The sequence below is a fragment of the Danio rerio genome, chromosome 23 (assembly GCF_052040795.2).
Source record: "Danio rerio strain M-AB ecotype USA chromosome 23, GRCz13ab, whole genome shotgun sequence".
In the NCBI taxonomy this organism is placed as follows: domain Eukaryota; kingdom Metazoa; phylum Chordata; class Actinopteri; order Cypriniformes; family Danionidae; genus Danio; species Danio rerio.
In genome coordinates, this window is record NC_141043.1 from 15,806,171 (window position 1) to 15,833,134 (window position 26,964).

At 38.9% G+C, this 26,964-nt stretch overlaps 1 protein-coding gene across 13 annotated transcripts in view; it reads left to right on the forward strand.

Moving 5' to 3' along the window:
- Positions 1-26,964, forward strand: part of cacnb3a (calcium voltage-gated channel auxiliary subunit beta 3a) — an 83,633-nt gene that overhangs the window by 12,438 nt on the left and 44,231 nt on the right. For 2 of the 13 annotated variants that reach the window (XM_087305950.1, XM_087305951.1), the window contains exon 1: positions 25,698-25,924. The gene's annotated coding sequence lies outside the window, so the exon portion shown is untranslated. 13 annotated transcript variants of the gene reach the window in all.

The window sequence follows — 26,964 nt, forward strand, 5'->3', positions numbered from 1 at the left end:
TGTGTCTATTTCAAGACTGTCCCTGCCCATCTGCTTTCTTATGGGATAAAAACACACCCCATGTCGAACGACTCTTATATGAGGGCAGCTTATAAGGGTTCTCATTTTTACATGGAAATTAATATTGATTATAAGCATGTGGGTGTACGAAACTGTGGGTGTTAAGCCTCACAATGCACACCGGGCTTCTCTTTGGTTTTCTTGTGTTTCAGCGTTTAATCATTCTTTCTTTAGTCTGTTTATTCACAAGAAACATGTAAGAATCTTGACTTAAACATGAAGAGTGTTCATGAGATTCTAGCAGCACCACTACTTCTAGCATTAACAAATGCATGGCGAGGTGTTTTTATTGTATTTTATTTACAAAGCAGACATGTCAACTAAGACGAAATTTATTTGATGAAATATATGCTAAGAATCATAATGTGTTTCATGTCGTAATGTATATAGCAGCTATTTTTTGTAAGAAAATGTTTATATATATATCACTTAGCAGTTTTATAAGGATTTGATTAGCTGTAGTTTAAAATTACGCTGACTTTTTCTCCGCTAAGGGCTTATTATGTGGTCTCTGTCGCCATCTTGTGGATGGCGATGTATGTCCGAAAGTATAAATATTTAAAATAGGCACTGTCCTTATAAATAAACAATTTATTAATAGTTGCAATCTAAACAACTACATTCTCTACTAAAAAGCATCAAAAGTACATTATGTTGTCCTACAGCTGCAATATTTGTCAAACTATATATTAAATTAGCCACACCCCTACAATCCTTAGTTTGTTTGCGAATGAAAATGAAAGGAGGAGCTCAGAATTAAAACCCCGCCCCCAGTTGATATTAGGTGCTTTCTACATGCCGGTTAGAAATTTTGTCCAGCTTGACGCTGCACAGACACCACATGACTGTCACATGTGGTATCAAAGTATCCCGACAGCGCTCTGAGCATTTTTGCTAATTTAAGGACGGGAAAATCCGCTTTGCGCCATGGCGCATGGTCTACAAGGGTCGAGTTTATTTTCTTAATGAGTTATAGGTGTGTTTTGAGAATAAACAAGTTAGAGTCTCATCTTACATTACCTTTAAGAGCCAGCTGCGTCGCGCCATAAGCGCATTCACTATTTACAGGACGTAAAGTAAGTCTAATTGGAAAAACTGAGCATTTTACCAGCAAACAGTTAACAGTTTTTTTTTTTTACAGAAAACTGTTAAACAGAGCATCTACTGCTTGAGAATGAGAGATAAATGATCACTTTCACTTTCGCTCTTGGATAGGAAAACCTTTACGCACAGACATCAATTAGTCTATAAATAATTTATTTCGTTTGTTAAGCGCAAATATTCGTTTCAAAACTATTTCTAAATTCAGTTCTAATTTCCAGCAAACGAATAAATGAACAATATTAACGAAGTGTGCTCAAAAACCTGAGTTATCCTAAAACACATGCTTTGCCCCATATGGTCTAAAACCTGACAGGTGGGCAAATCTAAGCTTGTTTTTAATAAAAAACAAATATAAATATGGATATAATAAATAATACTGCTAATAATAATAACATTATACAAAAGCAAATTGTTATGAATGAACTGAAAAAGCCTCCCGAGATGAAGAAGACATAAAAGCAGTGATTTTTCATATTTATGTAGGCTAGAAAATAATATCTTTGTAATATTTTAATCCTTTATATTTATATTCTATATCTATTCTTATTATATCCTATATATATCCTTAATTTTTACATTTTTACATCCGGATTTCACATGTAAAGATATTTGCTTATTGCTCTCTTGTGCGTATTAAGCAGTGTGTAAGCGAGGCGCAACTCTGCGCCGGAGTTTAGACCGGGTTTGTTTTGATCTAATGAAAAATCTATTTTAGTTTCTCAAAATAGCAACGCGCCAGCCGTGCGCCTCAGAACGCCTTCCTTTTTAGACCAGAACGCCTATGGGCGCACATATGAGCGTAAATGCATTTGCTATTTAAACAGCGTAGCGCAACGCCTCAAAACGACTCTTGCGCCAAGCTGAAACTACCAAACAAGTATTGCGCCGCGCCTTGCGCCACATTGCGCCGGGTGTATGATAGGGCCCTAGTACTTCATTTATCGCTTTATGTTCAGAGTTAACAAACATTTCAACCAAATTAAATAGGAGAAAAGTGAAAAAAGTCTGATTTATTACAGGTAGTATGTAAATATTACTTTAAAATACAACTTTTTTTTTTACTCCATTTATGATGTAATCAGATCATCACTTGCAATCAATTTTAATAGTTTATTAGGCATTGAATAATAAATGAACATTACCTAATTTTAATAAAAGCTTTTGTAAATGTTGTTTTCATGGTGAGTTTAAATGAACTAATGTTTACTATTGGAGCCTTATTGCATCATTTTCAATCAATATTTACATTTATGTGAAGCTAAATTATCATGTGAAAATGTGCACGTTTAAACTGTTAAGCTAAGCAATTACTCTAAGTCTCCAAACATTTGGAGCTGTTTTAAACACCACTGCAAATACAATGTGATTAGATAATTAATTCATTAATTTTCCTTCTGCTTAACCTTATCTAGATTTAGATTTAGATTATCTAGATTCAGATTTATCAGAGGTCACCACAGCAGAAAGAAAAAAAACTATCTGAAAAAAATTGCTCAAATGGGCTAATAATTTTGTCCCTAAAATGGTTTAAAAAAATTTAAAAACAGCTTTTATTCTAGCCGAAATAAAACGTGTAAGACTTCTCCAGAAGAAAAAAATATTAACTGACATACTGTGAAAATTTCCTTCCTCTGTTAAACTTCATTTGGGAAATATTTAAAAAAATAAATAAATCAAAAGGGGGCTAATAATTCTTTAGCTGTATATATATTACCTAAACATTTTAATGGTAGTGTTTTAAGAGTATCCACAAAAATGCTTATAAAATGTTGCTTGAGCACCAAATCTGCAAATTAGAATGATTTCCGATAAATCATGTGACACTGAAGACTGCGGTAATGATGCTTAAAAATGCAGCTTTTAATCACAAAACTAAATGAATTTTTAAAAATATGTTAAAATAGATTATATTAAAATATATTATTTAAAACAGTGATAATGTTTACAAGATTACAGGTTTTTCTTGTATTTTTCATCAAATTGATTTACTTAAATTCTTTTATTGAGCTGCTGTAGTAAAGTGCACATGTTTGTTTGTCTTGTCATTTGTTTGTGTATATTTCAAAGTAATACCTTCTGAAGCCATTTTTGGATCACAATGCAGCCACTGTAGTTTTGTAGTGAAGGAGGACTCTTGATGTGAAGCCTTATATAACATGTGCAGAGAGTCCGTCCGTCCTTCAGCTCATCCCACTCCACAGCTCTTCCGGACACTTCTCTGCTGCTCATTATCTTTCTGACACCTTCCTAAACACACATTGCATAACAAACTCTCAAGTCCTCTCAGGTGCTCCAGTTTGAGCACGCAGAGTGAAAATTAGGATTTGTATTATGATGGTTAAATACAGGTAATAGACACATGCTAATCAATTTCTGCTGTCAAACCTTTAAGGAACACTTCAGTTTAAAAAAAGGTAAATTAAACAATTGAGTGGTGACAGGGTGGCGCAGTGGGTAGCACATTTGCCTCACAGCAAGAAGGTCGCTGGTTCGAGTCCCGGCTGGGTCAGTTGGGATTTCTGTGTGGAGTTTGCATGTTCTCCCTGCGTTCCTGTGGGTTTCCACCGGGTGCTGCAGTTTCCCCCACAGTTCAAAATTGACCTTAGTGTGTGTGTGTGTGTGTAAATGAGTGTGTATGGATGTTTCTCAGTGTTGGGTTGCAGCTGGAAGGGCATTCACTGCATAAAACATATGCTGGATAACTGGCGGTTCATTCTGCTGTGGTGACCCCTGATTAATAAAGGAACTAAGCCGAAAAGAAAATGAATGAATGAATAAACAATTGAGTTTTATTATTTTTGAATCCATTCATCTCTGGGTCTGGCAGGAGCACTTAGCTTAGCATAAATCATTGAATCGGATTAGACCATTAGCATATCACTCAAAAATGACCTAATATTCCCCAGTTTGATGTCATGTGATTTGAATACGGGGAGGAGTCTGAGCTGTGACCTGGAGCTGCAGGCCAGATCAACAGTCTGTACGGTCAGCAGAATAGAGTTTGATGGAAAGACATGAAAATATAGAAACATGTACACCATTTTTCTTCTTACTGCCTTTTCTGCTTTTGTTGGATTATCAAAACTGCTGCTTCTTGGTGTCTGAAGAATACTCTGATAAATGATTAAGTATTAATTACTGTCTGACTGTTCGCTGTTTATTTAATAATGCATAAGGCTATTGTTATGGATGATATTGATCAGTGCTCTGTTTTTACCTGTGCTTGTATGTCATTATAGTTCCTCTGTGCTAATATCAAAAAGGAACATGCTGTGTAGTTGCTGTATTAAAAGGGGTGGTCCAGAGTGTATTTTTAAGGCTTGGTTGTATTTATAAGATGCAAAGAAATGTGTGCTCAAGCTTCATTTGTTGAAAATCACATTATTTTTTTCATATATCTTGCTTTAATTATACAGCTACTCAGCTAACATAAAAACGACTGTCATATTTCCTAGTTCCTCTAAAAGGCCCCCCTTCAAGAGGGTCTTATTGGTCAGCTAACATAATGTACCGTTATTCACAAGGAAGCATCACGCCTGTAATAGCACATGCTCTGCCTTTGCTGTGTAAATACTGTCAGTCAGTCTAGCTGTGTCAGTGTGAGCCTGAATCAGGCAGAAAATGAAGAGCACACAGCTGAGCCTCACGTCTGCTCTTTAAAACAAAATCTGACAAGTGTCTTTCACATATATTCGGAACAAGCATGTTTAAGTAATATGAAACGTTCACATATCTTTTGCGAGTTCATTATTTGAGATGTTGAATGCAGGGAAAGTGGCCGCATAGAGAGACTTGGCAGAGCTGCTGAAGATTGTGGCTGTTGACAGGAGTTTGACTGATAAATATGAATTCGTAGCTAAATTGTTAAAGGGTCACGAAACACCAAAACTCATTTTTTGAGCTGTTGACAGTCGTATATGTGTCCCACTCTGCTAAAAACACTATTAGGACACCTATATTTCACTTAAAAGTGTGAATTGGTTGTTTTTGCGTTATTTCAAGCAAATTCGTACTTCCGGTTTGAGACGAATTTTTGAAGCTGCGTCACGGACATGAGATAATAGCGTGTATTTCAGCGTTTAGACTGGACGTCTGTACCAGAGTGGGCTGAGTGTGCAGAGTGTGCTGCATTAATGCATGAGTAAGGCTTGGTTCAAACCAATCAGCGCACTCTATTGTGCAACTTCATTCATATTCATTAATGTCACAGTGTTAAGACGACAGAGACACCACGTTGTATTGGCAAAACAAGCGTGAAGTGTTGCTTTTATAGTTTGCTGCAGTTAAGTTTTGTTTTCATTTTCTCTCTGTGAGAGCGCAGCTGGAGTCACGCGTGGATTACAGTGTACGCGACGCTCGACAACAATAACTTACGTGTCTAAGGAGGATTATTGTTTACCTGGGAGCTGTTCTCATCTGCAAACGCTGAGATCCGGATTCACTTGTAGTCTTCTCTTAATAAAGACGCGGCTCTAGTTGCTGGTGATTGTCCTGTCTCTACAGATTTGGTAAGTGAGCGACCAGTGATCTTTGTTTATTCAGTTTGTTCGTATCGTAAACATGTTAGCACCACAACCAAACTTTAACCTCGTGTAGGATTTTCACCGCATTTTGTGACGGGAATAACACGCGGCTTTCTGACACTACCTGCCGTGTGCATCTAAGTTTCCGGGAAATGCTGAGGTTTTTTTTTCTCTCATTCGCCGTGCGGTATCAAATATTGCATGAAAAATACACGCTTAGAGCAGTTCCTTGAATCAAATATCTCGTTTGTCGCGAGGGGCATGACTGAATTCCCTGAATGAAAGAGCCAAACTTCAGTTAAAAAAGTCCACCATTTAATAGTTTGGCAATAAAATTAGACTACAGATGTCCATGTAAACAAAGCCACTTTCTTCCGTGTGTGTGTGTGTGTGTGTGTTTTGACTCTGAAACTCAGCGGGTGCCCAAATAGACACTCCCACACCCTCCCTCTTTAGTTCCTCCGACACTCCCCCCTAAACAGAGCTGGACACGCCCACTTTTCTGGCTTTTTCCAAAGTAGAGGAGTGAAAACACCCTGCTAAAACGAGGGGGTTTCATGGCCCTTTAACGGTGCCAAACAGCATTTCCCGTAGTTTACATCCTTGTTTACATTATATCCTAGCTACAACATATTGTTAATGCTAGAAACTGTGCATGTAAATGATCAATTCTAACAAATAAAAATACTTACAGGTTGTGGCTCAAAATCCGCAGCTTCTTCTGTGATGGTTGGAACTCCTCCTTCTTTGAGGAGTTTTTAACCAAATCCAGCACTGAAATGAGAGCGATTCTGGAACTGTCCTTTGTCAAATGCTAGCTATATCTTTTTTTATAATTTTCTGCAACATAATTAAATTTACACTGTAAGCACTTCTCTCTTTGTGTTGTGTCCTTTGGAAGCCTAAATACAAAAACAGAAGAAGCCCTGTGAAAATAGCAGCGTTTAGAAGGCATTTTAGCTTTCTCTGCTATAACAGAAAAGCACCTCTGGCCACGTTTCTTCGCTGCGTGGGGTGTATCCGTGTAGCCTGAAGGGTTTATGACATTATTAACCTGGATGTGTTTTTTTTAGTTCCGAAACTTTGTTCACTGTAGGCTTCGCAAAGCTAACTCTGTAAAAGCCAATGTCTCTCTTTGCATTAAACTTTGAGCAAATTACATTCAGAGACAAGGGTGTAGATTTGCTCTTGACATTAGTGGAGACATACATCCCTTTAGCGCATGCATAGAACAGTACAAATTTTCTTTAGTGCTTTTAAAAAACATGAAAAGGCTATAAATGCTTAATAATATGAATAACAATAATGAAAAACGTCCCATGCTGCAAAACTCAGTTTACATAATTTTACTGCAATCTGGCATTGAAGAGGTATATGAATGTAGAGAAATTCAGAGAGGCAGATAACGCAATGTAACTATTTAATCCCGATTGTTATTTTTCATAATCATGAAAACCAAAATCGAAATTGAATTTCGATCAATTGCAGAGCCTTGGTTAATATTATTATGGTGGACTCCAAGCGAACTTGACTTTAAAAACTTGAATCTCTAAAAAGTAGCTATGTATGTCCACATCTTGTACAGTAAAAGAGAACTGGAAAAATTCCTTGTTTTGGCGATTCTCACATTTAAACATATTACAGCTGTTGTTAACAGCATAAATACTCATATCAAAATAAAGTGCTACTCAGAAATATATAATAAAACATAGAGTAAAAAATATACAGTAATCTGTAAATATTTTCCATAGTGCTTTTAATATATTGTCATTTTGGAATTCAAAGGGTCTATCTGCATTCTGAATGATTTTGAGATATTATGTTTTTGCATTCCAAATAGCAAACAGTGTGTGTGTAACATTTGTCTAAATAAAAATAGTATAACTCTGTCAATAACTCAATTTTGACAAAAATGTCAGATAGAACCTTATAATTCTAAGGTAACAATATGTACAATTAAAAACCTAAACAAACAGACATTAAAAAAACATCTATTTACTCATTTTCCCCTGCTAGTTAAGATTTCATGACAAAATAATTTTAGTGTTTAATAACAACGCTGTAAAACAACTAAATAATTTGAGCGTTTAATAATACCCCTGGTGTAAAGTTTGGACTAAGCCTGTATCTGTATCTGCTGACTAATAATCAGACGGGAATACTCTAAATTTAGGCTGAAGAGCCGTCTTTATATCCGACAGACACACACAAACACTTCCAGCTCCTCCTGAACACAAACACACACCAACTCACACAATAAAGTCTTCCTCCTGCTTCCTTTTGACAGAAAATACTGATGATGGTGATGTTTTTCGGTCAAATGTGAAGGAAGCATCAGATATTAGTTTCACTGCGAGTGCTGCTGAAATCCATCGCATTAATAATAGATGGCAAATGGCCGCTCTGACAGTTCACAAACGGCCATAACATTGTTAAGGATCACTTAGCAGGAGCACTTTTACCGCTTATGCCCATAAACACAGAGAGGAGTGATGTGTAGATATTATATGGCCGCTTCATTTCTTTGTCTGCCTCCTTTTTGTTCCTTGTAAGAGTTTTTTTTTGTGTCTCTTGTACAGTATGTCTGTCGTCCTGCAATGTACTCAATAAATCAAAAGCCTTTAGACAACTGCTGCCTTTATGAATACAGAACACTTTGGTGTGCTAAAATGTTTTGATTTATTGATTACAGCTGTCATTTAAACAGCTAATTATATTTAAAAAATATGGGCAATAGCTATGTGTTAATTTGGTAATATTGTTCATTTGGCCAACAGCATAAACCGTTGATACAAGGCAAAATGGATACATGCTTTTGTGTTGTTTACGCCAAACCATCCGAATTTCACAGCAGAAGTCGAGACTCATCAGACTCATCAGACAGAAGTAGAGACTCATCAGACAGGCAATGTGTTTACAATCTACTTTTGTCCAATTTTGGTGAGCCTGTGTAAATTGTAGCCTTAGTTTCGTGTTCTTAGCTGACAGGAGTGACACTCGGTGTGGTCTTCTGCTACTGTAGCCCATCTGCCTCAAAGTTGGACGTGTTGTGCGTTCAGAGATTCATTTCTGCAAACCTCGGTTGTATCGAGTGGTTATTTGAGTTACTTTGGCCTTTATATCAGCTCGAACCAGTCTGGCTATTCTCCTCTGACCTCTAGCATCAACAAGACATTTGCGCCCACAGAACTGCTGCTCACTGGATATTTACTCATTTTTTGGGCCATTTTCTGTGAACTCTAGAGATGGTTGTGCGTGAAAATCCCAGTAGATCAGCAATTTCTGAAATACTCAGACCAGCTCATCTGGCACCAACAACCATGACATGTTCAAAGTCTCTTAAATCACCTTTCTTCCCTATTCTGATGCTCGGTTTGAACTGGAGCAGATTGCCTGGATCATATCTACAGGCCTAAATGCTAAGTTGCAGCCATGTGATTGGCTGATTAGAAATTTACCTTACTGAGCTGTTGGACAGGTATACCTAATAAAGTGGCCGGAGAGTATATAACGTTTTATTAATGCTGCCTTTGCAATCAGCAGAATCTATGTGTTGTGTGTGTGTGTGATGTTTACTGCAGTGAGCTGAGGTGATGTTGTCAGGATTATTCGCTCTCACTTGGCCTGTTATGTTACATCTCCACTGCAGAGCTGCCCACAGATGGTGTGTGTGTGTGTGTGTGTGCTCCTGTTTATTTAGTCAGAGTTTGGGGACAAATTTGTTCCCAGAAGTGAGCTAAATAAAATCAAACCTGTCTTTGGGGACTTCCAGGGATGTCCTCGATCGGAAAACACAGCAAACATTATTTTCATAATCCACACATTCATCTTATTTTCTACTGGAAAAATCAAAACATTGTCAACTTAAGGTAAACGTTACCCCAAAAATGTGTAAGATATGTTATTTTAAACGTGGGATGTGTGTGTGTGATGTATACTGTCCATAAAAATATGACAATATGAGTCACCTTAATATATTGCATCTTAAAATATCACCTTAGCTCACTGCAGTAAACATCACACACAGCAAAGAGATTTAGATGTTTGCCAAGTAAGCATCACTACGTTAAAATCACGTTGTATATTAGTTATATTATGCTAGTGTCAAGTTCAAGACAACAAAACAACCACAGGATATGTACCCTTCTACCTTCACATATCTTATGAGTTCAGAAGTTCAGAAGCTTCTCATTTACTGTTTCTGGCTGTAACCACAACCCCAAAGCCAACCATATAGTTATTAACGTCAATACCTACCCCAACTCTTAACTCAACCATCACAGTTATCAACGTCTATACCTACCCCAACCCTAAACCCAACCATCATTGTTATTAACATCTACACCTACCCCAAAACTAAACCCATTTATTATTTTTATTATCATCTACACATACCCCAACTCTTAACCCAACCATCACAGTTATTAACGTCCATACCTACCCCAACACTAAACCCAAGCATCATAGTTATTACCGTCTACACTTACCCCAACTCTCAACTCAGCCATCACAGTTATTAACGTCCATACCTACCCCAACACTAAACCCAAGCATCATAGTTATTACCGTCTACACTTACCCCAACTCTCAACTCAGCCATCACAGTTATTAACGTCCATACCTACCCCAACACTAAACCCAAGCATCATAGTTATTACCGTCTACACTTACCCCAACTCTCAACTCAGCCATCACAGTTATTAACGTCCATACCTACCCCAACACTAAACCCAAGCATCATAGTTATTACCGTCTACACTTACCCCAACTCTCAACCCAACCATCACAGTTATTAACGTCCATACCTACCCCAACACTAAACCCAAGCACCATAGTTATTACCGTCTACACTTACCCCAACTCTCAACTTAGCCATCACAGTTATTACGTCTATACCTACCCCAACACTAAACCCAACCATCATCGTTATTAACGTCTACACCACCCCAAACCTAAACCCAACCATTATTGTTATTAATGTCTACACCTTCATCAAACTTAAAACTAACCATCATCGTTTTTAACGTTTACACCTACCCCAAACCTAAACCCAACCATTATTGTTACTAACGTCTACACCTTCCTCAAACCTAAACCCATCATTGTTGCTAAATGAATGAAAATAATAATATATCAAATGAATAGGTTGTGGATAAATTTGGAGAAAACTCATGAAAACATTTGGTGAAAATATTCTCTGGTAAGTGTTATCACCATCTTGCCAACAACATCTCATAGTGAAGTCTTGCATGGTTCAATGGGATCTCGATAACTACAAGTTACGCCTGTAACTTACTACAAGTTACACCCCTTCATCTTATGCCCCTGTCTTGCATTCTATTCTTGCCATCTCATTCCTTGCATCAAAAACTGCAAGTGAGAGACACTTCTGTGTTTTGATTTAAAATTTGCGACAAAGTCAGCTGAAACCATTAACAGTTGATAACATTCTTTTATATATTTTACGTATTTGTTTTCTATGTTGTTTATGAAATGTGTTAAAGGGCCCCTATGGTGAAAAATCTACTTTTCAAGCTGTTTGGACAGACATATGTTTTGGTATAGTGCATAGACCATCATATTGGGGTAATGTAAATACACCCAGTACTTTTTTTTTCAATTTAGCAACTAAAAAACGGTGAACTAATTGTAGCTGTTTTGAGACCGACCACAGCTTGACTTAATTGTGCGGTCTCCTTGCGCACGGAATTGATTGACAGGCGCATTACCATATCCTCAGTTTGTTGTGTCACGTCAACCATTTTCAGCGTGTGAGTCAATGCGATGACACCAAAGAAACATCTTTGCTCTATTTTAGATATAAGGCTTACGGGGCTCAACACAAGAACAACATTCACCACATGATCAATCTCATCGGCGTCATTTTTAGTAACTTTAGGTGGGTCTGCAAACGTGTACTTTTCATTGCGTTTTCCTAAAACTTCAGCCGTTTGCATTTCCTGCAGTTGCAGAAGCTCCCTGTCATAACGAATTTGCCTTAAACAGGTTGCACACCAGAAGCGCTGCTCGGCACCATGTATTTTAGAATTCTAAGCATAGGTTTCTATCAGGGTACACACAACGGTGCTTTAGTTATAGTCTCAGTCAAAGTTAATTCAGTGTGCATGGTAATTAGTCTCGGTGTACAAGCCCGGAACTTTAAACTAGCACACAGTTAGCTGTAAAACTATACAAAGACACAAATGCTTTTGTACTCTCTGCTTGGTCTGTGTCCGAGTCGTAAATGTACCGCTGAATGCTGGTCCTCTCACTTATGTTGCTTCTCTCTGTCTGCCTGTGTGTCATATTCAAAGCGGGGACGCTCTTGGCTCTGCCCCCTTGTTAAGTTGGGCAGGAAGTCGAAACTAATTTTCATGTGAAGCAACACACTCAATTGTGTTTTGAACTAAACCTAAACTGGCACACTCAGAAGAACCATAATATTTATATTGAATATTAATAAAGGGGTAAACTAGGTGCCCTTTAATATATTAAAATAGTTGTTCATATGATATGAACAACAGCTAGCCATTTTCTGGTAAATTATTGCTTGTGCATGAGAAAATAAATACATGCACATCTACATATTATGCGGGTGTGGTTTGGGTTGGGGTGTGTATGTCAAACGTATTGGGTGTTCTTTTAAATATTTCTGGTGCTGGTTTACCAAAAAGGACCCTGCAAGACTCCGCCCCACCCCGCCTGTGACCCATTGTTTGTCTGTGTGAGTATTCAAAGACAGTAAACAATGGAGTGTTATAATAAATAAATGAATAAATAAATAATAAAAACTGTGTAACCGCATGATAAATAATTGTCTGTGTTTATTAATTATTATGTTAACACTATATTAATGCATTAACCTGCCCAGCACAAACAAGTGCATTGTTTAATCTACTTTAAAATTGAATATCAGGAACGAAGTGAGACATTTAGATGGAAAATGTTGCTCATCCTAATTTGTAATCGAGAAACAGTTGTTGTTTGGGTTGTGTGAGAGCATCTCAAGAGACGTGTCCTTTTTTCATGGGACTTTTGTACTCGTTGGTCTCTGTCTTTCTTCCCATACCTCTCTCCCTCTCTCTCTCTCTTTCCTCTCTTCTCTCCCATGTGTGCTGCTCGCTTTGTTTGAGTCTGTTATTTGGAGCTGACAGAATCAGGGCTGAGTTTCAAATATAGGAGGAAGCTTCGCCATGGCCTCACCAACCAGAAGAACATCTTCCATCGGCATTGAACTTCCATTTTTTGCTCCACCTTTTCTCACTTTACAGTCTCCACCTTTATTATTTCTCCCCAAGCATTGTGGTTTCACACAAGAATGAAGCATCTTTACATTATTATGCCACATCTAGGCATTAGTATTTCCGGCTGACTCAAAACAATGGGGCGTAGTTTTGATCTCAAGCATATCCTAGTGTTAAATTATGTGTGTGCCTGATGGATATAATGAAATCTGAGATGCAGTGGAGATTACACACGGAGAGGGAGATGATCTATGTGCTGGAAGGGGAAAGGAGAAGTCGGGGGGTGGAGGGGGGGATTGTGTGCTATATTTGGTGTTGCAGTGAAAGCAGGAGTGGGTGTGAACCAACTTCATCTGCCATCAGAGACTCGCTAAGAAAGGGGGTGTAAACATCTGCACGCAGCAGAGTTACGGTTTTAGATGTTGTAGGAAAACAAGGGTGTGTGGATGGGGTTAGGAAGCAAATCAAGTTCCATTCTTTTCCAAAAAAATGTGCCAATGTCATGATGGAAGCAGATGATTAACCCAACGACCAGCATTTGATTTGTAGAGCAAATAATTACATTTACATTTAGTCATTTAGCAGACACTTTAATCCAAAGTGACTTTCAAATCAGGACAAGGAAGCAATTTACACAACTATAAGAGCAACAATGAAAAAGTGCTATAAGCAAGTTTCAGGTATGCAAAGAAAGTGTAAGAAGCAAAACAGTAGTAATTTGTATTTATTTATTTATTTTTATGTGGTTAGTGGAGGGGTCAGAGAGGGAATTGCAGATTAGTAAGGAAAGTGGAGACTAAATAGTTGAGTTTTAAGGTTTTTTTGAAGACAATGAGTGACTCTGCCGTTCTGATGCAGTTAGGGAGTTCATTCCACCAACTTGGCAGATTGAGCGTGAGAGTTCAGGAAAGTGATTTCTTCCCTCTTTGGGATAGAACCATGAGGCGACGTTCATTCACAGAACCCAAGTTTCTGGAGGGCCTATAAATCTGTAGAAGTGAGAGCAGATAAGAAGGGGCACAGCCAGAAATTGCTTAATAAGCAAACATCAGAGCTTTGAATTTGATGCGAGCAGCAACTGGCAGCCAGTGCAAATGGATGAGTAGCCGAGTGACATGTGCTCTTTTAGGTTCATTAAAGACCACTCGTGCTGCTGCGTTCTGAAGCATCTGGAGAGGTTTGACAGAGCTAGCTGGGAGCCTGGCTAGTAGGGAATTGCATCAGTCCAGTCTGGAGAGAACAAGAGCTTGAACAAGGAGTTGAGCTGCATGTTCAGATAGGAAGGGTCGGACCTTTCTGATGTTATAGAGTGCGAATCTGCACGATCGAGCTGTTTTAGAAATGTGGTCAGAGAAGTTTAGCTGGTCATCAATCGTTCCTCCAAGGCTTTTCACTATTTTGGATGCAGTAATGGTTGCCCCATCCATATGAAACTTTAAGCATTTCTGTTTTTGTGAGGTTAAGCTGAAGATGATGATCTTTCATCCAGTGTGAAATATCGGACAGGCAGGCTGCGATGCGAGCCGGAACTGAGGGATCATCAGGGTGAAAAGAGAGGTATAGCTGGGTATTATCGGCATAGCAGGGTAGGAAAATCCATGTTTCTGGATGACTGCTCCTAAAGATGTTATGTAGATGGAGAAGAGAAGTGGCCCAAGAACAGAGCCCTGTGGTACCCCAGTGTTTCTATGCTGTAGGTTGGACACCTCTCCTCTCCAAGACACCCTAAATGACCCGTTAAAGAGGTAAGATCTGAACCACTGAATAACCGTGCCTGCAACGCCTAGTGACTCAAGCATAGATAGCAGGATCTGGTGGTTTACAGTGTCAAAAGCAGCTGACAAATCCAGCAAGATGAGGACTGATGATTTAGAGCAAGGGTCACCAACCCTGTTCCTGGAGAGCTACCTTCCTGCAGATTTTAGTTGCAACCCTGACCAAACACAGCTGTTTGTAATTATCAAGTGCTCCTTTAGGTACTATTAATTGGTTCAGATGTGTTTGATCAGGGTTGGGACTGAATTCTGCAGGAAGGTAGCTCTCCAGGAACAGGGTTGGTGACCCCTGATTTAGAGTCTGCTTTAGCAGTCTGAGATCCTCCATGGCCGAGAGCAGGGCAGTCTCAGTTGAGTGGCCTTTCTTAAAGCCAGATTGCTTGTTGTCCATGAGGTTGTTTTGAGTAAGAAAGTCCAGGACTTGATTGAACACTACTTTCTCCAGAATCTTGGCCATGAATAGAAGCAGGGATACCGGTCTGTAGTTTTCAAGTAGTGTTTGATCCAGGTTGGGTTTCTTTAGCAGTGGGGTTAACCTAGCCTGCTTAAATGAGGTGGGAAATAAACCAGAGTCAAAAGATGTGTTGATTATGTGAGTCAGTGTTGGTATGACTGCAGGAAAAAATGGCTTGCAATAGATGAGTGGGAATGGGATTAAGCGGACAGGTGGTTGCATGGCTAGATAGCACGAGTTTGGTCACTTCAGACAGAGTTGAGAAAACGAGGTGAGTGGATGTGGTGATGGTGGTGTATCTTGACTGCTTCTTGTAGGTGCAGCAAAGTGAGCACTGATTTTTGCCGTTTCGGTGCAAAAGAATGTAGCAAAGTCACAAGTAATAAGCTTGGAGGATGCAGGTAGAGGAGGAGGATAGAGGAAGGAGTAAAATGTTTTAAAAAGTAAACGAGGATGGGTGGCATTGTTGATTTATTGATGGAAGTATGTCTGTTTTGCAGAAGTAACCTCAGCCGAGAAAGAAGACAGAAGAGTTTGGTATGTTATAAGGTGTGCAGGATTTTTTGTTTTTCGCCAAATTCTCTCTGTAGCCCGAAGTTTTTAGCGATGCTCACAGAGAACATCAGAGAGCCAAGGTGCAGGAGGACTGGCACGGGCTGGCCTGGATGTAAGAGGACATAGTCTGTCTAGACATGATGCTAGTGTGGAGCAGAGTGTCAGTGGCACTGTTCGTATCTAGTGTAGAGATTTTGCAAGGTGGGAGAAGAGAGTCTGAAACAATGGTGGATAGTCTATTGGGTAAGAGAGAGCGTAGGTTTCTGCGAAAGGCAACTAGTGTTGGAGTGTGTGGCGGCTCAGGAGTATGTGGATGTTGAGAGATAGAAGGAAATAATTATTGCAGCTTATTATTAAAACCCTATAAATAGTATAGTATACTGTACTATGCATATAAGTTATATTACAACAATATAAGTCATGACCCCAAAACGACCCAGTAAGCAGGAAAGGGATGATAACCGTTTTCAAGGTATACTGCGGTTTGGAAGTCAAGGTTTTAAAACCACAAAAAATTTCTGCTATACCGTTTCTAAGGAATGTGTATGACTTTTTATTTACATTTTTTGGGTTCTGTAACTAGGGATGTGACACTGACAACATGGGTGAGGATCCAAATGCAGGGTTGTATTGAAAGGATGGTCAGGCAAGCAATCATCAACACAGGAGCAAACAGATATATGAGGGCTATCCGAAGTCGTAGTCGAAATAGCAGGCAAATTGTCAGAAGGCAGACAGCATACAGGAATAATCAAACAAAACAAAGCAAAGGATCAAAACACAGAAGGCAAGGCAAGGAAACATGTTGTGATGTCACTTAACAGATAACAAGTGTGTGTTTGCTATCAGTCAGGATCAGGAACTGGTTGTGTGTATCGCATGATTGGGATCTGCAGTCCATAACATTAGAGTTCGTGTGAAAGTGATTATTTACCAGCAAATTCTAGTGGTTAGATCGCTGGTGATCATGACAGGTTCTTCTTCTTCTTCCCAAGAAGTGGCGAAAATTTATGTTTGTTATAGGTTTCGGAAGTGGGTGTGGCAAAATGACTCAACAGCACCACCTATGCACATTTGACATCAAAACGTACAAAAAAGTCTCTTGGAGCGAAATCTCAAACCCAATAGGAAATGGGATATTTTTAATTTCCTTTGCCGAAAAAGTGCCGTTTTTGCCATTTCCAGGCATTGTATTGTAATAAACTCCTCCTAGGGATTTTATCAAATCAACACCAAAATTGGGTATTCTCATCTAAAGTCTAGAGTTTGTCATCTAATTTTCATCTATAAGTGGTACAGTATGGTATAGATCGGTACGCTTTTTTGGCCGTTTCCATTGTCAAAAGGCATACCGAACCGTACTGTACCACTTTTTCAGCACCCTTTGCAAAGGGTACCAAGGGTACCAAAAGATGGAACTAGATGCGCAGTTGAATGCTATTGGTTTAAAGCAATATGTCATTAGCTCGCGCAACAAGCCAGAATGAAAACAAAGGAACCGCCATGTTTTAAATACACAGCCGAGACATTACATCGTAATATTATATACATGTAATAACGAGCCATGGTCAACCCGAGCTCAAACAAACCTTGTGGTTGTCTTGATTAACATCCACAAAGCCAAGAAGAGCTAAATCTGCTGTGCCCTGTTGTTGTTTTACAAGCCGGTCTAAAAGTGCGAGCGGTTTCACTTTGTCCAGAGAGCTCGCGATCTCATCTATATTTAAAATAACAAACTTTTTGAGCTCATATTAAATACCTGCTCATCATCATTGAAGCGCTTTGATATGCGATCCTGTCAGAAACCAGGATCGCATATCAAAAAATTCTGGGAAATTTTCATACCCCTTGGTTTCAAGTGTGGTACTGAAAAAAACCTCTGTTTCAAGGGTTATCTAGCTCTTCCCCTTAGGTCTGGTTTATACTTCTGCGTCGAATGATCGACGTGACCCACAGCGCATGCCTTGCACATTGCTATGTTTTTATACTTCTGCATGCTGTTTGTGTTGCTCTGCAATATTCCTTCCGAAACGCTAGTTAGCAGTGAGGATTTAATGTTCCTCTCCATTCCTCATTTATTGTCGAGTTTCTTACCTGGTAAGTGGGTGTGGCAAAATGACTCGACAGCGCCACATATGCACATTTGACATCAAAACGTACAAAAAAGTCTCTTGGAGCGAAATCTCAAACCCAATAGGAAATGGGATATTTTTAATTTCCTTTGCCGAAAAAGTGCCGTTTTTGCCCTTTCCAGGCATTGTATTGTAATAAACTCCTCCTAGGGATTTTATCAAATCAACACCAAAATTGGGTATTCTCATCTAAAGTCTAGAGTTTGTCATCTAATTTTCATCTATAAGTGGTACGGTATGGTATGGATCGGTACGCTTTTATGGCCGTTTCCATTGTCAAAAGGCATACCGAATCGAACCATACTGTACCACTTTTTCAGCACTCTTTGCAAAGGGTACCAAGTGTACCAAAAATGGAACTAGATGCGCAGTTGAATGCTATTGGTTTAAAGCGATATGTCATTCGCTCGCGCAACAAGCCAGAATGAAAACAAAGGAACCGCCATGTTTTAAATACACAGCCGAGCCATTACATCGTAATATTATATAATATAATAACGAGCCATGGTCAACCCGAGCTCAAACAAACCTTGTGGTAGTCTTGATTAACATCCACAAAGCCAAGAAGAGCTAAATCTGCTGTGCCCTGTTGTTGTTTTACAAGCCGGTCTAAAAGTGCTAGCGGTTTCACTTTGTCCAGAGAGCTCGCGATCTCATCTATATTTAAAATAACAAACTTTCTGAGCTCATATTAAATACCTGCTCATCATCATTAAAGCGCTTTGATATGCGATCCTGTCAGAAAGAAACAAACGCGAGAGTGAAGCGTGAAAAAAAAAATAAAGATGCCGAAAAAAACAGCAGCAAATGATGCTTCTGCAACCTAAAACTTGAACAAACTGCCATGTTTAACTATTATCATCGCCTTTTGGACTATTATGAACTCGGAATGATGGAATTATTTTCTAACAAGAAGTTACATGTGGTGCTAAAGATTGAAGACACAGATGAGAGTTTTGCACTGACTGTGGGCTATATTTCATGTTGTTTTTGAACCTAAATAAGGACTAAATGTATGCTGTGTGTAGTTTTTCTGTTTTATCTGTTACCACTTGACTGTCTGGGTGTTTGATCAACTATACTGTTACATAATTGTTTGGTATTTTTCTTTTTTCTCTTTGCAGTAGAAATCTGTATATTTCATACAAAGTATGAAGCTGAACAGTCAGTTTTTGTCACATGACTGTGGTGCGCTCACAGCTTGCACGGTGCGCTCGCAACATTCTTTCAACTAGGGGCCTACTCACACTATGCCGTTTCCCGGATCGTTTGAAAAGTTTGAGTGCTCTGAATCAGGCTCAGGCGCAGTTCACATATTGTGTGTTTGGTACAATTGTGTGTGAGTGCAAAACGTGCCTGAGTCCAAAACTGAAAGGGAGATATGACTTTTAAGGGACTGTTTGATTAGGATTTATTAATCTTTCTTGCTGTTCAATGAAACTGTCCTAGTTTATTAAAGACACAAACCCCTCACAGCACCACAGCTGCGCCCTCAGCAAACCTCCTAATTCCTGCAGCACAAGGACTTAATGAGTTTATGAGCATCAAAAGTGGCTGATCTGTTGGGCCAAATTGACTGCGTGTCACTCCATATCAAACGACTACAGTGATATAACTAAAGAAATCTCCACTGTGCTGAGCGAGAGCGCTTACTGAACAGCGTATCATCGATGACGTAAGCGTGCCCAGGCCCGAATGTAATGTGAGTGCAGGGGATCCGGGAGGGTGGACAAGCGTGCTTTGGCCCGGTTCAAGGCAACTCTACATAGTGTGAGTACGCCCTAGGTGTGCCCGGAAAGGGTAAGTGTGTGTCACATCGCTGCCAATATGCACGCAAGCTGCATGTCTCCATTGGAAATTACAAACTTGTGCCTGCAAAAGACAGGATATGTGAACGGTCTTTGGTAAATAGCCTCAGTCATAGTTAAAATCAGCATTTAATTCATTGTGCCTGCATATTGTGTCCAAGCTCGGAGTTTCAAACTTGCGCACAGTTGACATAACTTTGTTTAGTTGCATCACTTTTGTTTCGTGCAGAATTCGATGTTGAGAAGCCAAAAATCTTTAAAAATTATTTAAGTAAAAACATCCTAATAATGACATATCCGTCACATATCACAATTCAAATAAACAGTCAGAATACCTCCACAACTGCACTGCCATGACAAATCTGCAGTAAAACAGCCTAACAACCATATATTAATATCCTACAAATAGCAGAATGTCCCAGCAACCACATATCAAAGTGCTAAAAGTACAGCCCAAACACCCCCAACAACCACACAGCAACCACAGCAATCACAATTCTAAAGGAACTGACTGAATACCTCAGCAACAACCTATCAAAGTGTGAAAAGAGCAGCCAAAAACTCGTATGAACACACAGAAACCACATAGCAGAATACCAAATGAACAGTCAGAATACCCTAACAACCACATATCAGTGCATTAAAAAGTTCTCAAAAGCCACACAACTAAGTGATAGTGTACAACCCAAACACAGGGATGACTGCGTAGAAACCACATATCAATATGAGTGAAGTACAATAAAAAATATTGACAATAGCATAGCAACCACATATTAATATGCTAAAAGAACTGTCAGAATATCCTAGCAACCAATATAACAAATTGTTACAAAACATCTAAACACAATAGCAACCACAAATTATAAACAGTCAGAAAACCCCCCAGCAGGCACACAACATCATAAGACCTTATTAATATTAGGTGTCATGATGTCAGGTGACCAAAATTCAATGTCTATCCAGCGTCTAACGACAACAACGTCATTTTGATGTCCAATAACGATGTCAAGTTACGTTAATGTTGTGTTGAAAAGTTACCAAAATCGTCTGATCATCCACACAACGTCAAGGTATAACATGATTAGACGTTGATATTTGGTTGATTTTGGGTTGGACATCAACGTTGGCCTGATGTTGGGTTCTGACATCAACCCGATTTTCATTTCCAAACAAAATCCAATGTCCCCATGACGTTGGGGTACACCATCAATATGACATCATATTTACGTCCTCTGCCTGCAGGACACTAAAAACCACTATAGCAATAAAATTCTAAAACAAACAGGAAAAAAAATTCCCTAGCAACCAAATACAATGTGATAATCCCGGTCACATATCAAGATGCTGAAATAATAGTCTAAACACACCTTAGCAACTATTGTGCTGGCAACCATTTGATTTACATATACAGTACAAATCTAGATTATTTTGTAAAACTGACCGTAGACGTTTCAGTGAGCCAGCCAATATATCTCCACCAATTAGTCTCCCTCACCAAAAACACAGTAGTTCTCGAAATACTCTATTACATATTTGAGGAAGATTAATGACTCGTTTTGGATGAACGCTACACAGTGGCGATGACACACAGCACACAAAGAAACAGCTGAGTCTGCAGAAATAAGCCTTCTGTTCAGAAGCGGAGAGAGTTAAATATGCTAATGTCTGCACTTTCTCGCCTTTTTCTTCTGTCGGCTGTCATGAATGCAGTCGATAAGGGTGTGTGTGTGTGTGTGCTTTACCTCATACCTCATCAATATGGTATTGTTCAAACAATATGCTAGAACACTGGGTTAATGGCAGACACTTTCATATGTTTTATAGAGAAGTGAATCTTTGGAGATTAGTGCATGCTAATGTAACGCAAGAAAACATTACCATTATACCAGACAATGCACAAAGGTAATTGATGTTAAAAAAAAGGTGACAGATGTAAAAGTATGTTATGGGACTACTATACAAGAGTTATTATTATGGATTATAGATTTAGGATTTTATTTTAGCTGGTAAAACACGAGCATCAGTATGAATATATTAAAACATGAGCTTGTTTGTTGTAAAAATTCGTGATAATAACAAAAAATACTAATTTGTGCATCTCCTGACTTCCATGTTGTTGTAGTTGGTGTATTCTGGGAAATTTTCATACCCCTTGGTTTCAAGTGTGGTACTGAAAAAAACCTCTGTTTCAAGGGTTATCTAGCTCTTCCCCTTAGGTCTGGTTTATAATTCTGCGTCAAATGATCAACGTGACCCACAGCGCATGCCTTGCACATTGCTATGTTTTTATACTTCTGCATGCTGTTTGTGTTGCTCTGCAATATTCCTTCCGAAACGCTAGTTAGCAGTGAGGATTTAATGTTCCTCTCCATTCCTCATTTATTGTCGAGTTTCTGACCTGGTGTTTTGTTTTTTCTAAACGCTACCTTAATGTAGAAGAAGCTCAAACCTACTCATTTTGCGTGGAACAACTTTAATCACAATGTTAATACACAACAAAACGGGACTCGACACTTGTAAGCACTTGCTCAAACTGGTTCGCGCGGCTCTCGGTCAGCGATACCAAGCCGAGCAATCACAGAGCTTGGGATACGTGTCGTTGCGACGTGTAGTTCCATTTTTTGAGAGGTGCGTGTTGGTGACGGTCATGGCAAGGGCTATGCGTCCACGCACAGGCTGCGCCGGAGCAGGGGCCTCATGTATCGGCCTCATGTAAGACTTGCATTGAAATCATACTAAAACATTGTATAAGGACAAAGCTGTAAATGTGTGTACGCAGTAAAAATTCAGATGTATGAAACACTGCGTACCCCGAATCCCACACATATTCTCTTTGTATATCCGAATTAACGTAAAACTGAGTGCACGTGCACAAGCACAAAACCCTTTCCTGCCTCCTTCCCCATATGAATATGCTAATGACTCTACTTTGGCAAAACAAAAGCAAAAGCAAGAAAGTAGGGAAACTTTTAACAGAATTTGAATTGGTGGTGCTTTTTTCTGAGGTAGACTGGAGAAAAACTTTGTTATTTGCAAGTTTGTCCTCCGGAATTAATAACAAAAGAAAAAAAATAGAGTGGAAGAATTTAGCTGACGCAGTTAATGCAGTTGGGTCTAAACATCGCACTGTGACTGAATTAAAAAAGAAAGGTCCAATGTAAAGGTGTTAAATTTTGTAGTTTCTATAGCAGCATGGGTGGTGTAGCTAGTAAAGGGCATGGCAACATGTTTTGACACGTTCAATCATGAAATCGGTTCGAATCCAGCATCTGATGAACTCATTTTTCTTTTTTTCCCCCACTACAAATCAAATTTTGCCTACTCTTCATCGCGAGGAAAACAAGTAGGAATCATTAATAAGTATGTGTATTATGTTAAGCGCATTTGAGCATCACATATTATTTGCACATTTATTGATTGGAAATGTTTCTGATTCATTTATGCAAATTGTCTTCCAGATGGCGCCTTTATAGCAATGTGCATGCAGTCGATCGCTCTGATTACATTGGGAAAACCAGCGATCGCTACAAATTGCGCTTTAATTTTTGGCTGGTCAACTGCGTGGTATGGAAACCTTATAAACCTGCTAGACATGCGGATAATCCTGTCCCATACAGCTGCCATTGCAAGGCTCAAAAATACTTTGTAGTGTGCAATTTAACATAATTGCCTGTAGGAGTCACCAATGGAAATAAAACAAACACACACAAGAAATGCACGTACGCCAGGCATGAAATTGGCATGGACCCACACACATTTTCACGTTAATTTCATCGTCAGTAAACCAAACGTGAGCGGGAAATCTGCCGTTCGCAAAGATTTTGTGCGTACGCAACGTTGATACATGAGGCCCCAGATGTGTGCGTTTGATGCAGAAGTATAAATCAGCCTTTAGCCCAACACCTTCAAGCTAAAGAGAATTGGGATACCTCTACCCCTTCACAGGCACGCGCAAAGACCAAGCATCAAGCAGAGAAGCTTTGGTAAAGTTGTTTCAAAGACTATTAACATTTAGCCAACTTGAAAATATTTAAATCACGTGTTCTGTGTAAAATTTCATCTGGAACAAAAAAGTGAACTTGTCTCAAGATATGTTTGGACATTATTTTCTAAATGCAAAATTATACAAACATCTGAGGAGATTTCTCTCCATGAAAGATTTGTAATTGGCTGTTTAACCTGCTCCTGCTCTCCAAATATAGATAATTAAATATAAAAGAAATGTGTATGATGTGTGGAGATGATAGACAAGGGACGTAACTAAGCAACATGACAATCTATAAATGAGGAAGTACACTGCCTGACAAAAGTCTTGTCACCTATCCAAGTTTTAGGAACAACAAATAATGACTTGATTTCTAGTTGATCATCTGGTATCTGAAGTGGCTTATATGAAAGACAAAGGCCCTAAGATTACGCTTATTTTACCAAAATAAAATATGATCATGCCTTAATTTTTAATGATTTAATCAGGACAGTAAGGTCTGACTTTGCTTAGACAAAAGTCCTGTCGCTTAACAGAATTAATGTACAGTATAGACAGAATATAAAGTCATGGTGCAGTGGACAAAGATTTAATATTGTATGACGTCCATGAGTTTGGAGGACTGCATCCCTATATATCTGCAATGACTCAAATAACTTATTAATAAAGTCATCTGGAATGGCAAAGAAAGCATTCTTGCAGGACTCTCAGAGTTCATCAAGATTTTTTTAGATTTATCTTCAATGCCTCCTCCATCTTACCACTGACATGCTCAATAATGTTCATGTCTGGTGACTGGGCTGTCCAATTCTGGAGCAGTTTGACCGACTTTGCTTTCAAGAACTTTGATGTGAAGGCTGGAGTATGATGAGTGCCGTCCTGCTGAAGAATTTGCCCTCTCCTGTGGTTTTTAATGTAATGGGCAGCACAAATGTCTTGATACCTCAGGCTGTTATTGTTGCCATCCACACTGCAGAACTGTCGTACGCCCCCATACTGAATGTAACCCCAAACCATAATTTTTCCTCAGTCAAGTTTCAGTCAAGTTTCACCAAACTTGACTGATCACTGTGAGAATCTTAGGTCAATGCGGGTTCCAATAGGTCTAAATGCAGTTCAGCAGATGATTCATGGGAAAAATATACCTTCTGCCACTTTTCCAAATGATCAATTAGAGCAGGGGTCGCCAATCTCGGTCCTGGAGGGCCGGTGTCCCTGCAGGATTTAGCTCCAACTTGCTTTCAAGTATACCTAGTAAGACCTTGATTAGCTTGTTCAGGTGTGTTTGATTTGGGTTGGAGCTAAAATCTGCAAGACACTGGCCCTCCAGGAACAAGTTTGGTGACCACTGAATTAGAGGTCAAGTGGTTTGTTGCTTTTACAACTGGGATCGATGACAAGACTCATTTACAAAAAAAGTACATACTTTTAGGCTGTAGTATAGTTATGCAAATTGGGACGCAGCATATATTTCCTAGAGATATCAGTTTAGAAAATGACAACTTTTCATTTTCCGTCAGACACCAAAATAGTAGGGTGTAACTAAGAGACTTATAAAATCAGCCTATTTCCAAAAAAAAGTGGAGTGAAAAAGTGGAGTGTAACTTTATTTTGTTACCTTTTTCTATGTACACACACTAAAATTAAATATTTAATCATTTTGTTTCAATCTGTTGTTAAGACTGTCCATTTTAAACACTACTATAGTCCATAAATTAATGCAGTAAGGTTTTGTGGGGCAACTTTTGAACATCAAATATGGTTGTTTCAAATACTAATCATGATGGAAATAAAAGAAAATGCTGACACGAGTCTTTGGTATCATAGTGGACACAACTAAAAACGGTTATTGTTGGTAATGGTGGTAAGCATTCCAATTTCCAGCCATTTTCCCCTAAAGCGTTCTGATCACTGCAGCTCGGCTAGTCTTGAGGTGCTCATTTTCAACCCTCCCTCCATTTTTTTCTTCTTCTAACAGCTTGTACCGCCTGCTCGCATTTTCATTTGTCTCCCGAGTCTCTCGCTCCTGCTCTCTCTCTTTTTCCTCCCTCCCTGCTGTGAGGCTCTGAGGCCAGTCATCATAACCGCTCTGTTTTGGGTGCTAGATCTCGCTGATGTTTTTGACTAGCATTGAGCACCGGTTGACCGTTCTTGCTCTTTAAGTGGACTGCAGAAAAGTACAAGACCTCAGGAATATGCTTTGAGAGTACTAGGGTCTCTCACTCTCTCAGATGACAGAATGAGATAGCGTTAAAACACACCACTAACCATTGTCCTGAAGAAGGTAGGTGGAATTTACCTGGTTGTGGATTCTGTCAATGGATTATGGGGTCACTTGTTCATTTGTCTGATTGTATATTTGAGAGGGTGTTGGTCTGGATGACTTATGGTTTAATACATTTAATTCATTGTTATTATTGTAATGCAAATGGAAGATGTTGGCTTTGATTTGAAATGTAGATTGGGCTGTTATTGGCATATTTTTATGATTTTTGTTTCATTATTTATTGCTGGATCATTGTTGTGAGAGTTACATGACTGCCTCAGGCTCAACGCTCTAGTGCTGTAGTAATTCGTCACCTTAGAGGCCATACAGATGAAATTGGAGTGTTAGAATTTCAATGGCACATATCCCATTGAATTTAATGAATTATCATTATTTGTAGCATACAAACTCAATTTTTACCTCATTGGAGTGTGTCTGTTGTGTGTTTCTGTGAATAGTTTGAAGCTGGCTGTGCCTGTTAGGACTGTACAGACCACTGGAAATGCATTTGATGACTCACTGACTATAAGCATTTTGCTACAGCGGTTGAATGTACAGGAAATAGAAGTGATTTAAGCTTTTCTTCATCACTAAGCTCATGATTAAATTAACATTTTCCACATGCTATGCATTAAAATTCTAAAAGGCATTTAATTTGGCCTAGTAATGTTGTAAAACAGCTTACTGTTCACACAGTGTTTTGTTTGTTATTTAGTGTGTAATCTGAGATCTAAGGTTCTTGAACCTCAATATTAAACAAATATTTCGGAGTGGAATCACTTTACATTTTGTCATCAAGTAATATGTGCTAATTGTTCAATTAAAGGGGTCATGAACTAGCTTTAGAAAAAAAAAATTATACATTCATCTGAGATTCATATAGATGACATTTACGCGATTTTATTTCCAAAAACATCAAAATCTGTAGGTAATAAGCTTTTTTTCTACCCTGGTTTTGGGGCTCCAGAGTTTGCTAGTTTTAGGTAAAAGTCCGCATTAAGGTGTTTAAAGGGGCTGTATGTAGCATTGACACCCAGTGGTTGAACTAGGTATTGTAG